The sequence below is a fragment of the Chionomys nivalis genome, chromosome 8 (assembly GCF_950005125.1).
Source record: "Chionomys nivalis chromosome 8, mChiNiv1.1, whole genome shotgun sequence".
Classification (NCBI taxonomy): Eukaryota; Metazoa; Chordata; class Mammalia; order Rodentia; family Cricetidae; genus Chionomys; species Chionomys nivalis.
Genome location: NC_080093.1, coordinates 52,961,045 through 52,972,047, shown reverse-complemented (window position 1 = coordinate 52,972,047; position 11,003 = coordinate 52,961,045).

Here is an 11,003-nt window from a genome sequence, read left to right as displayed (position 1 = left end):
ACACCTGGCCAGAACCCATGCCTTTCTCAGTGTGTGGTGACACAGCGACATTCCTGGGGGACAGAAACATGTCCACCCAAATATGAAGGGTGCAGAGAGGCCCAACAAGGCCTCCAGCAAGCCCAGCCTGTGGAGGGAACTAGGTTGCTAGGGCTCCTCACAGGAGGGCTGGTGCTAGCACAGAACCTGAGTCCTCTGTGAGAGCAGGAAATGCTCTTAACCACTGAGCAACCTGTCCAGTCCTTCTTTCTTTTATGTGTCTCTAAGTGTACAGGCTGCATGCAGAACCTGCCTAGTGTCCAAGCAGAAGTGGTCACAGAGTCACACAAAACCATAGACCTGCCTGGCGGTGGTGGCGCACGCCTTTAATCCCAGCACTCGGGAGGCAGAGGCAGGCGGATCTCTGTGAGTTCGAGACCAGCCCGGTCTACAAGAGCTAGTTCCAGGACAGGCTCCAAAACCACAGAGAAACCCTGTCTCGAAAAACCAAAAAAAAAAAAAAAAAAACCATAGGCCTGTGAATCCATACCTGAGAGAAACCGGAGGATCGGAGTGTCAAAGCCTTCCTCCTCTACACAGTGAGTTCCAAGCCAGCCCATGCCACATGAGATCCTAATTCTATGAACCTAAAACTAAAAAAAAAAAAAAGTTTCTAGAAGTTTCCATGCTTGGGCATTTTCCAACGCTACACTGAGGGATGATGAAGCAGCAGACTGTTCTGTTGTGCCCAGAGCGGTCCGTTGTCATCTTGTCACAGGATGGAAACACCTGAGCAGGACCGGAGCCTAGCATCCCTGTGGCAGGCTCCCAAGGACCATGCGTACACCCCGCTCACCATTCTGGAGTGCTCCCTTTTCTTCCCTCCATCTGCCTGTCAATTTCTAAGGCCACTCCGCTAATGGTCCTCTCTCACTGCCCAGGCATGCCTTCAGCCTGCCGGTACCTCCATCCACTCAGCCTGCCTCACTCTGAACAGGCCACAGAGGACACAGGTCGCGTGGCATCAGTGGAGAGCGGGGCTTGTGCAGAAAGGTGGGCTCAGGAGTATCTGATAAGAGATGCATTCTGGGAACCAGGAAACCAGCACAGTTAGACCAATGCTGGGTTCATCCCACTGGGTTTGAGAGTCAGCCCCTCTCTAAGTGCACACTGGAACATAGAAGAGGGGCCCACAGTCTGCCCTCCCCCCTGCCCAGCAACACCTGTCCTGAATCCCTGGGTCCTGGCTCTGAGTTCTTCACTTACTACCGCGACCCTGTTCTCACGGCTGCAGCATCCCTGACCCTCATGGAGAGGAAGCAGCTGTCTCATTTTGAACAACACTGTCTGGACATGGCAGGACCATCAGGAAATCGGAGTAGCTGTGGTCACCTACACAGGACTGCCACAAGGTTGTGTCCCCAGTGGTCACTAGCTGGACAGGATGTTTCCATGTCCTTGGTGTCTTATCAAACAACTGAAGAGGCGCACACAAATGGAGAAAGGGCGGAGGCTGCGTTCAGAAGCAAAGTCAAAGCACAGCAAAGAAGCAGCAGGCACAGGACACGAGGCCACAAGGGCAGGAGGGCCCTGGTCATGGATGGACTTTGTTCTGTGGATCCAGGGGGAGGAGGTAGCTGCTAGATATGCAGTATGAATGCTTTTCTGTTGGTTGGTTGGTCTTTTTGTTTAGTTTTTTTGTCTTTGGTGGGGGCGGGGGAAGTTGATTTCTTTTTTTTGAAACAGGGATTCTCTGTGTAGCTCTGGTTGTCCTGGAATTTGCTCTGTAGACCAGGCTGACCTTGAACTCAGAGATCTGTCTGCCTCTGCCTCCCGAGTGCTGGGATTAAAGGTCTTTAATTTTATTTTGTGTCTGTTTTTCTTGCATGCATGTATGTGCACCATGTGTGTCTCTAGGGAATCTGGGTCCTCTGCAAGAGCAACACTGTGCCATCTCTCAAGCCCATGGCTTATTTTCATTATTTTTAATTCTATGTATGTGGGTCTGTGGGTAGATGTGTGAAGTCAGAGCTGAGAGTGGAGTTTCAGTTGTTTGATCTCCAGTGTGGCATGAGACTGTACGTGGTGGCAGGTGCTTGTAGTCCCAGCACTCAGGGCCCCAGAATGCCTCGTTTTAGAGGTATCTGACCAGGGCCTGCACTTTCCCCATGCTGCACGCCCTTCCCAGGGAGACAAAAGAAAATGCATGCTTACTCCAAATATGAAAGCACGTACAGGAACACAGGAACAAGAATTCAAGTTGAACTTGGTGAAATGAATGGGTTTTACATTAGTTATGTTTCGGATGCAGAAATAAACCACCATAAACAAAGATCTTAGAGAAGGAGAACTCTGTTCTGGCGCTGGCTTACAGTCCTAGCTGGGTGAGCCCAGGGAGGCGGCAGGTGAGCAGCAGGCAGCAAACATGGTGACTGGCACAGAGCGGGGCTCATGACGTCAACACAAGCACAAAGAGAGAGAATGAACAGGAAGAAGAGCAAGGCCTCACAGCCTCAGAGCCAACCACGTTTCCTGCAGCAAGGCTGCACGACCCCAACACTCCCCAGACAACACCACCAACTAGGAACCAAGTGTCCAAAACTCAAACCCAGGGGGATGCTTGTCATTCAAACGGTAAGTCTGTCAGGATTATAGGAGCATGTGTAGCCAGACTTTTCCCTGTGATGCCCTGGTCCCTTTTGGAATAAGAATGTTCTCGTGTTCTCTCTCTCTCTCTCTCTCTCTCTCTCTCTCTCTCTCTCTCTCTCTCTGTTTTTCGAGACAGGGTTTCTCTGTGTAGCTTTGGTGCCTGTCCTGGAACTCACTCTAGACCAGGCTGGTCTTGAACTCACAGAGATCTGCCTGCCTCTGCCTCCTCCCAAGGCAGGATTAAAGGTGTGTGCCACCACTACCCAGCTTGTCTGCTCTCTCTTTATTTGATAGGAATATGTAAATTGCTTTTAATTTTATAGAAGCCCACATTTAAAAGAATTTGAACTTTTAAAGTGTTGAAAGTTTTAAAGGCTATGGGTTTTGTATTTGTTTGATTTTGTTTGGTTGTTTTAAAGTTGAACTGCATTTTACTTTTTTTTTTTTTTTGGTTTTTCGAGACAGGGTTTTTCTGTGGCTTTGGAGCCTGTCCTGGAACTAGCTCTTGTAGACCAGGCTGGTCTCGAACTCACAGAGATTCACCTGCCTCTGCCTCCAAGTGTGCATTTTACATTTAAAGATAAACATGAGCCCTTGGGGGACAAAGGTTTGTAGTTTGAAAGTGATGTGTTTGGATGGCAAGTTGACAAGGGGTGGGTAGATTTAGTTGTCAAATTGACCTTGTAAGTGTTACAGCTCTGAAGGGAAAGCTTCCTTAAAGGAAATGTTACAGCTCTGAGGAGAAAGGTTTCCCTAATGGAAATGTTACAGCTCTGAGGAGAAAGGTTTCCCTAATGGAAATGTCACAGCTCTGAGGGGAAGTGTTGCAGCTCTGAAGCGAAAGGCATCCTGGCAGTTGGGAACCAAGGAATACCACAAAGTCACACAAACCTCACACAAGAGATTTACTGGGAGAGACACAAGAGGGTGGCTGTCTCTGCTCCAGTGAGAAACAGCAGAAAACCAGGAGGATGACCTGACTTGAGACGGGTGTGAATTGCTCTGGTTCTAGTGGTGGATCACACTCAGTGCCTGTGAATGCCAAGCAAATGCTCCACCAAGCCACATCCCTAAGCCCATCTAAGAGGAAAGCCAATGACAGGAAGGACATTCGCTGACTCAAGACCAGACACAGATCTACCTATGATGTCCTGTTTGTTTCTGCTGAGTCTCTATCCCTGCCCCACTCAAAAGCAGGGGGACCAGTGGTGGCTACATCTTCAATGTTTATGTCTCTGTCATCTCTTCTCTGCCCACCCTTAAATCATGTGAAAACCACCTTGATTCCTCAAAGTGGCTGCAATCTCAAGGGCAAAAAGCTACTGTAACCGAGGGGTGAGGACCCTGCAGTGGGAGGAGAGTGGACCTCGGGTTTAGAACCTGCAAGCCACACTGGCAAAACTCTACTTACCAACCTGGATGCAGGGCAGGGCTGACTGCCATACCCAAGGATCACATTGGCACAGCAGAAGCAGGCACTGTAGGAGAGAATCAGGCTCCCCTAGGCAGGCCAGGTGACCTGCAGAAACCACCCCTTCAGTTCCCAACAGGTGTGGGTCCAGGTGGACAGGGCAAAGGGTGAGCCATGGCAGCAGGGACCACTTTTTCATTCTCTAACTAGAAAGTGAGTGACTGCATTCCTAGACTGGAGCCAGCCCTGTAGGGACAGACTGGGTATAAATGTCTTGCCAAGGAAAAAAGTCAAGTACGTGTCTGGGCAGCCCCATGGATGATGCCACAGCTCCATGCCGAGCAGTCAGAGGCCACCCCAGGCACATCATGCTAGGGACCCTGGTGCTGGGGATAGTTACCCCCAGCAGTGACTCCTGACTCTCCAGGACCAGCAATGCAGAGACCACATGTCACCACCTGAGAAGGAAAGCGGCCACAGCTAAGAGTTGTGTCTCTGGACTTGTCCCCATCATAAGTTCCATCCTATAGCACAAATAATAAAAACCCAGAGACAGCTCTCAGAACTAGGGGTTAAAGCTGAAGATTAGAGAAGCAAATCCATAAGCCACTAGAGAGACTTTTGCCTCTACCAATGCTTAGACAGAAGGGGTGATCCTCAGACTGCCTAGATTGCATTGTGTCTCCACCAAACCTCAGGCTCCACACTCCAGTGAGTTCCTGTCTCTTTCCTTTTATATTCCTCTCTCCACCCAGCCATACCGCTCCTCTCTCCACCTCCCTCATGCTGAGATTAAAGGTGTGTGACACCACTACCTGGATCTGTTTCTAGATCCATCTTCTGTAGCCCAGGGTAGCCTTGAACTCACAGAGATTCGTCTTCCTCTGTCTCCCCTTTTTGTCTAAATAAAAAGGGAAGGTTCTAACTAACATAATTAAAACCATATACAATAAGAAGTAGAATAACTATATACAAATATATACAGATAAGAATTACATTAACAATGTCCAGTCCATTTGCATTTGGCAAGTTCAGAGAAAATACTCCATTATCTATCTTGGTGAGTCCAAAGTGTTATACCTAATTCACTTTCTATCCTAACTTGCATTACCAACCCAAAATTATCTTTTTATATCTCTCAACCTCTTTTGTGAATTTCTATTCTGAATTTGGTAATAAGGAAAACTATAACTGTCTAGTCTTCAACTCCATCAGAGACCCGAAACGAACATATTACCTGAGTAGACAGGAAGTACAGAGCAAGCAACTTCCAAAACTAAGAAATGACAGAAACATCTGGCTACCTGGTCGGTCACCCAAGTTTCCTCTGCAATGTTGGGCATCCATCTTCAGCCTACAGACCTAGAATATCTGACAGACTTTTCTGTGAAGAAGAAATTATGAAGGACTGTCATAGTTTGTCTTGACAAAATTCAGCAGTCACTTTCTTTTGTGTTCTGCTTGTCCAATTTGGAGAAGATACTGCCAGCAGTTGAGGCAAGGTAAGGTTCTTGCCCAGTGGCTAGCTTTTGTCACAAAAATGTAAACTCCGTATGGACTTTCTTTGATGCCTATCATCTTCTCTGAAGTATATTGGTGCTGCTAGGAAGAGACGTCATAAAAAACCTTATATTATTAAAACATCTTAAATGTCATATTCTGTAGATATCTGAAGTGTTTGAAGACCACTATTCTATCTAAAATATCTCTGTTTGACCTTGAAAATATACCTAACATGACTACCAGTTTGATTGTAATAGGTGGCTAACTACTAACATGCATTTTTATTATCCTAAATAGTCTGTAATAACAACTTTCAACAACTAGAAATTTACATTACACTGTTAAAATGAGCTGCATTGGAACAAAACCTTAAACAAGAGTAGAAACATATATACAGTGTAACAAAAATAACCTTAAGTTTTTATCAATATATAAAATTCATACCAATGTAAAATATTAAAGACTAGTATTTTCTCTTTTAGTTTAAAAGTAGATTCAATAATCTACCCATTTATCCTGTCGTCTCCATATCTCTATTTTTTTCTTCTCAGAACAAGATCCCTGAACCTAATTTCCTTTGTTCAGCTTTTTTCCTGACCATTACCAATAACAACTTGTAACCAACCCCCTAAACAACGACAAATATCCATAACCCATGGAACAACCCAAAACTGCCCACCCCACCTCTTGGGAGTGTGGGTGTTGCTTCTTAAAATTACTTTCTGCTGTCTGGAACTGATGGCATCTTTAGAGAACCCTGAAAAAAAATGAGATAATTGTCCAACCCTGGGAGCTAGCTGCATCATTTGCTGTCCATCTCTGTGTAATGGGAAAGTACAGAACTTATCTCAAGTCCTGGCTAGAGTAGTCTGTGAGGCTGGACCATCTCAGCCAGTCACCTTGAAACTGTCCTGAGAGGTTTGTAGTCCAACACTGATCTCTGCATGGCTCTTTGTCAGCTTAGTGAAGTTACCACAATCACTGTGGGGCCACATTCTTCTTTTGGAGACTTGTTTTATTAGGCTGCTTCTTCGTTCTGGTTGTCCAGAACTAAAATAACCACACAGAAATGGTATTATTTAAAAGACTGCTTGGCCCATTAGCTCTAGCTTATTGGCTAACTCTTACATCTTAATTTAACCCATTTCTATTAATCTGTGTGTTGCCATGTGCTGCGGGTTACAGGTAAAGTTCCACTGTCTGTCCAGCAGCTCCATGGCTTCTCTCTGACTCCGCCTCCTTTCTCCCAGCAGGACAGGGTTTCCCCAGCCACCTAAGTTCTGCCCTATCAAGGCCAAGGCAGTTTCTTTGTTCATTAACGGTAATCACAGCACACAGAGGGAAATCCCACATCAGACTTCAAAAGTTGCTATTAGGAATGGTCATGGTTCACTGCAGAAAACTTAAACATTTTAAATGTCATATGTAGCAGATCTCAGAAAGATTGAAGGACCACAATTTGTTATGTAATTCAGAGTACAAAACCTTAATTCCTAGTTACCTGATAGAAACTCAAACCCAAAAGTTTAGGTACAGAAAGATAGTTTAAGCCTTTTTCTAGAATTAATTCTCTATATGACCATTAATGTCATGACAGAAAGTTTAATATGTATGTATATATTAATTTTATTAATTTTGAGATATTTATACCTTAAGAAAAGTTTTAAAGAGTCAAATAGAACCAAAGAATTATGAAATTGGTGGACTATTAGGATAGTCCCTTAATTCTGGTTTTTCTTGTCCCATATCAGGTGGCTCTTCTGACATGAGATGTGGATTTTTTCTTTAACAAGCATGCTTGGGTTTAGAGGAGAAAGTCACACTTCAACTCCAAAGCCAGCTTTAATTTTTAATTGAACTGGGATTAGAAAAAGATCATTTGCCATATATGTCTGTAGAGAATATCAGAAACAAACATTTGGGAAGATTTATGAAATTTTATCCTGTTGGAAATGTGATTTACCAATAGACCAATTTACTCCTTTTCTTGGGACATTTTCTCTGGATGATTTGTCCTTTTTCTTCAGATGTCTCATTTGTCCAGCAGTAGTTGGATGCCTTCATTCTCCTGGAAAGACAAAAACAAAACCCTGCCCAATCCTAACTTTGGAGAGTTTCCTTTTTGGCAAGCTATATCTGACCAAATGAGAAGCATTTGTTAGTCTTATAAGTTAATTTAGATTGAATTGTCACACTGTTTGATGAACAATTACCTCTTCTAATCAAGAGGTCGCTCCTGTTCAAATCTAATCCTTATCAATTTTGATGGTATCCATAGATTTTCTTCTCCTGTGGAAACAAAAGCAATCCTCTTTCCCAACATAACACATATCTTGGTACTCATTCTGAGGTCAACACATCTTTAAAGTACACCTGCTGATTTACTGCCGCAGCTTTTTTTTAATTATCCATTATCTTTCCACAGCTGCCATATCTTTCTCATTAACATTTAACAATTTAAAGTCAATAAAGCATTGTGCAATCTATCTCTGGGGGTCTTTGTTACCTCCTTCTGTTTATTAAGCATATCTTTTAAAAGGTAATTTGATCTTTCTCAAACTGCTTGCCCTGTAGGATTGTTGTTTTATGTTGTAATATGCAAAAAAACTGTTTTATTTTTCCTTCTTCATCTGTATTCATTAATCCAATGTCAACCTTTCCCATACCTTCTGCATACTCCAGAAGGCAGGGACTTTCTTTTTGAATTATCTCTAGGGGAAAAAAAATGTTTCTAGGACTACCTTGCTTACAATCCCCTTTCAAATGACCTGGTTTGCCACAATTAAAATATCTAACCTTTTGATTTTTCTTAAAATTTTTAGAAGTCACCTCTGCTATCCAAGTATCATCATAAGCATGAGATCCAATATCAGCTATATTTCTAATCTATGCATCTATAGATGCTGATCTTGCCTTTAAAGGCCTGATCACCCTTTTACATTCTGAATTAGTATTTTCAAAAGCCAAGGATTCAATTAATATTCATCTAACTTCTGGATCCAATATCACTTTATGTACAGCTGAAATCAATCTTTGTAAAGATTCAGTGAAGGCTTCTTTGGGCCTTGTATAATTTTAGTAAGTGGTTTAGCCCTCTTTCCTGATTCTTCAATCTTGTCCAAGATGCTGCTATACGGCACAGGGTCAGGGTGTGATCATCAAATATAATCTGTCTTTCCACATCAATGTAATGGCCCTCACTGAGGATTTGATCTTGAGAACTCTCATAACCTCTAGCCCTATTTAGTTCTTCTATGGCCCTAGCTTCTTCTTTCCACCATGTTTGCCACTTTAACTAAGGACCAGCTTCCAGTGTTGCTGATGCCAAATCTTTCGAGTCTAGGGGATACTTCTGTTCTGAGTTGCCCATGAGTGTAATATCTGCTTCACATAGGGCAAATGCACATCATATGAAACAACATCTTCCTTAAATCTCCTCAAACCTAACATTTCTATAGGGTTACATCTAACTTCTCCATGATATAATATTTTTATATTAATAATGTTTTCTAATAACTTTGGGCTGCCCCTCTTCAGTTTTACAACGCAATGGTGTGGTAGTTTCTGCTCTCAACTCCTCTGTAAATTTCTTCCTAGTTCCATTAGTCTGTCTGTGAGTATTTTTCTTAATTCCATTTATCAGTCAATTTTTCATATTTGGCACTGATACAAAACAACATTTTTAGGGATAAAACAAAAATTGCCAAACTGATAATGATTATAATTGTATGTAAATCCCAGCTAAATTATCTCTTCATTTAATTGTTCCATGTTCAAACCATCCATTGTGGAATCATACAGAGACCTAACTCTCTCCTTCATAATATTGTTTCCCATTTTAATGTGGGAAATTGAAACTAATCCCCCCTTTAAGAATTCCCAGTTGCCTGCCTCACCAAATCTGCTGCTGGTGACAGTGAAGTTTGAGGCTGACTGTCACCGTGTGGCACAGTTGGGCAGAGAACACAGACAGTCCACGGCCTGGCTGAGGTGCTGCAGCTGCCTGCGTGCAGCTACGAGCCGCGAGTGAGTGGCAGCTGCAATAACTAATCATAGAAGCCGGAGCAGGTATCAAGGCGGCTAACCTAGTGTGGCAGAAGCCTAAGGAAGGGTTCAGGGGACCACAACCCATCGGGAGAAGGAGCCAACTGCTTGAAAAGTGGGCACAGGAATGTGTGAAACCATGTGTGGCAGGAAGCGATGGCATGGAGCCTGAAGGCGGAGCCAGCAGTGTTTGGAGCGCAGGTGCCTCTGGAGTTGGGGGCCTGTGGAATTTGGTGGCAGTCAGAGACTGTTGTAGAGTGGCCGCAACAGGAAAATCCCAGACTCATTCAGAGGCTCGGCAAAGGAAAAGTCAGCCAGCGGCTGCAAAGCCAGGGGCAAGTGGTTATCTCATGAATTTGTGCCCCGAGTATGATGTCAGGTGATGCATTTAACTAACTATTCTTTACCAATAAAAAATCAGGAACCAGACTGGGGTAAGAACCTGAATGGTCAGAGAAGCTGGGAAGCTGCCAGTCACCTTCTGCCTCTTCTATTCCTTTCTCCAAAAGGGTCGAGATCCTCTCAGCCCTGCCTTACTACTTCCTGTCTCCTATCTGTCCACAGTTCTCCAAATCATTATGGTTAATTCTGGTCAGCTAGTGGCTAGCTCCGCCCTCTGACTCAAAGCAAGCTTTATTGTCAGAATGAAATCAAAATATCACACAACATGGCTGACCAATGAACCTCAGGGATCCTCTGATCTCCACCTTCCCAGAGCTGGGATTACAAAACAAATCCTATGGCACCTGGCTTTTTGAAAAAATCTTTTAAGAGGGGCTGGAGAGATGGCTCTTACAAAGGTCATGAGTTCAATTCCCAGCTCATTGCCATCTATAATGAGATCTGGCGCCCTCTTCTGGCATGTAGGCAAACATGCAGACAGAACATTGTATATGTAATAAATATTAAAAAATAAACTTTTTAAAATCATGTATACGAAGTTGGGTAGTGATGGTACACGACTTTAACCCTAGCACTCGGGAGGCAGAGGCGGGTGGATCTCTGAGGTACAGGCCAGCCTGGGCTATAGAGTGAGTTCTATGACAGCCAGAGCTACACAGAGACATCCTATCTGGAAAAAAAAAAAATTATGTGTATGAATTTAGGCTTGTGTGTGGGTATGTCCATGTGTGTGTAGGTGCAGTTCAGAGACTAGAATTCCCTGGAGCTGAGGTAACAGGTGTGGCCCAACATGGGTGATAGGGACCAAACTCATTCATGACCTCTGCAAGAGCAATACCCAATGAGATATCTCTCTGGCTCCCCCCCCACCACCACCACACAGACTTTCTTTTAAAAGGCATACTCTATCACCGTGTGTCCTGAACTCAGAGATCAACCTGCCTGGGATTAAAGGCATGCACCACTACCTGCTTCTGCACCTGGCATTTTTTGTTTTAGAGCCTGGCCTGGAACT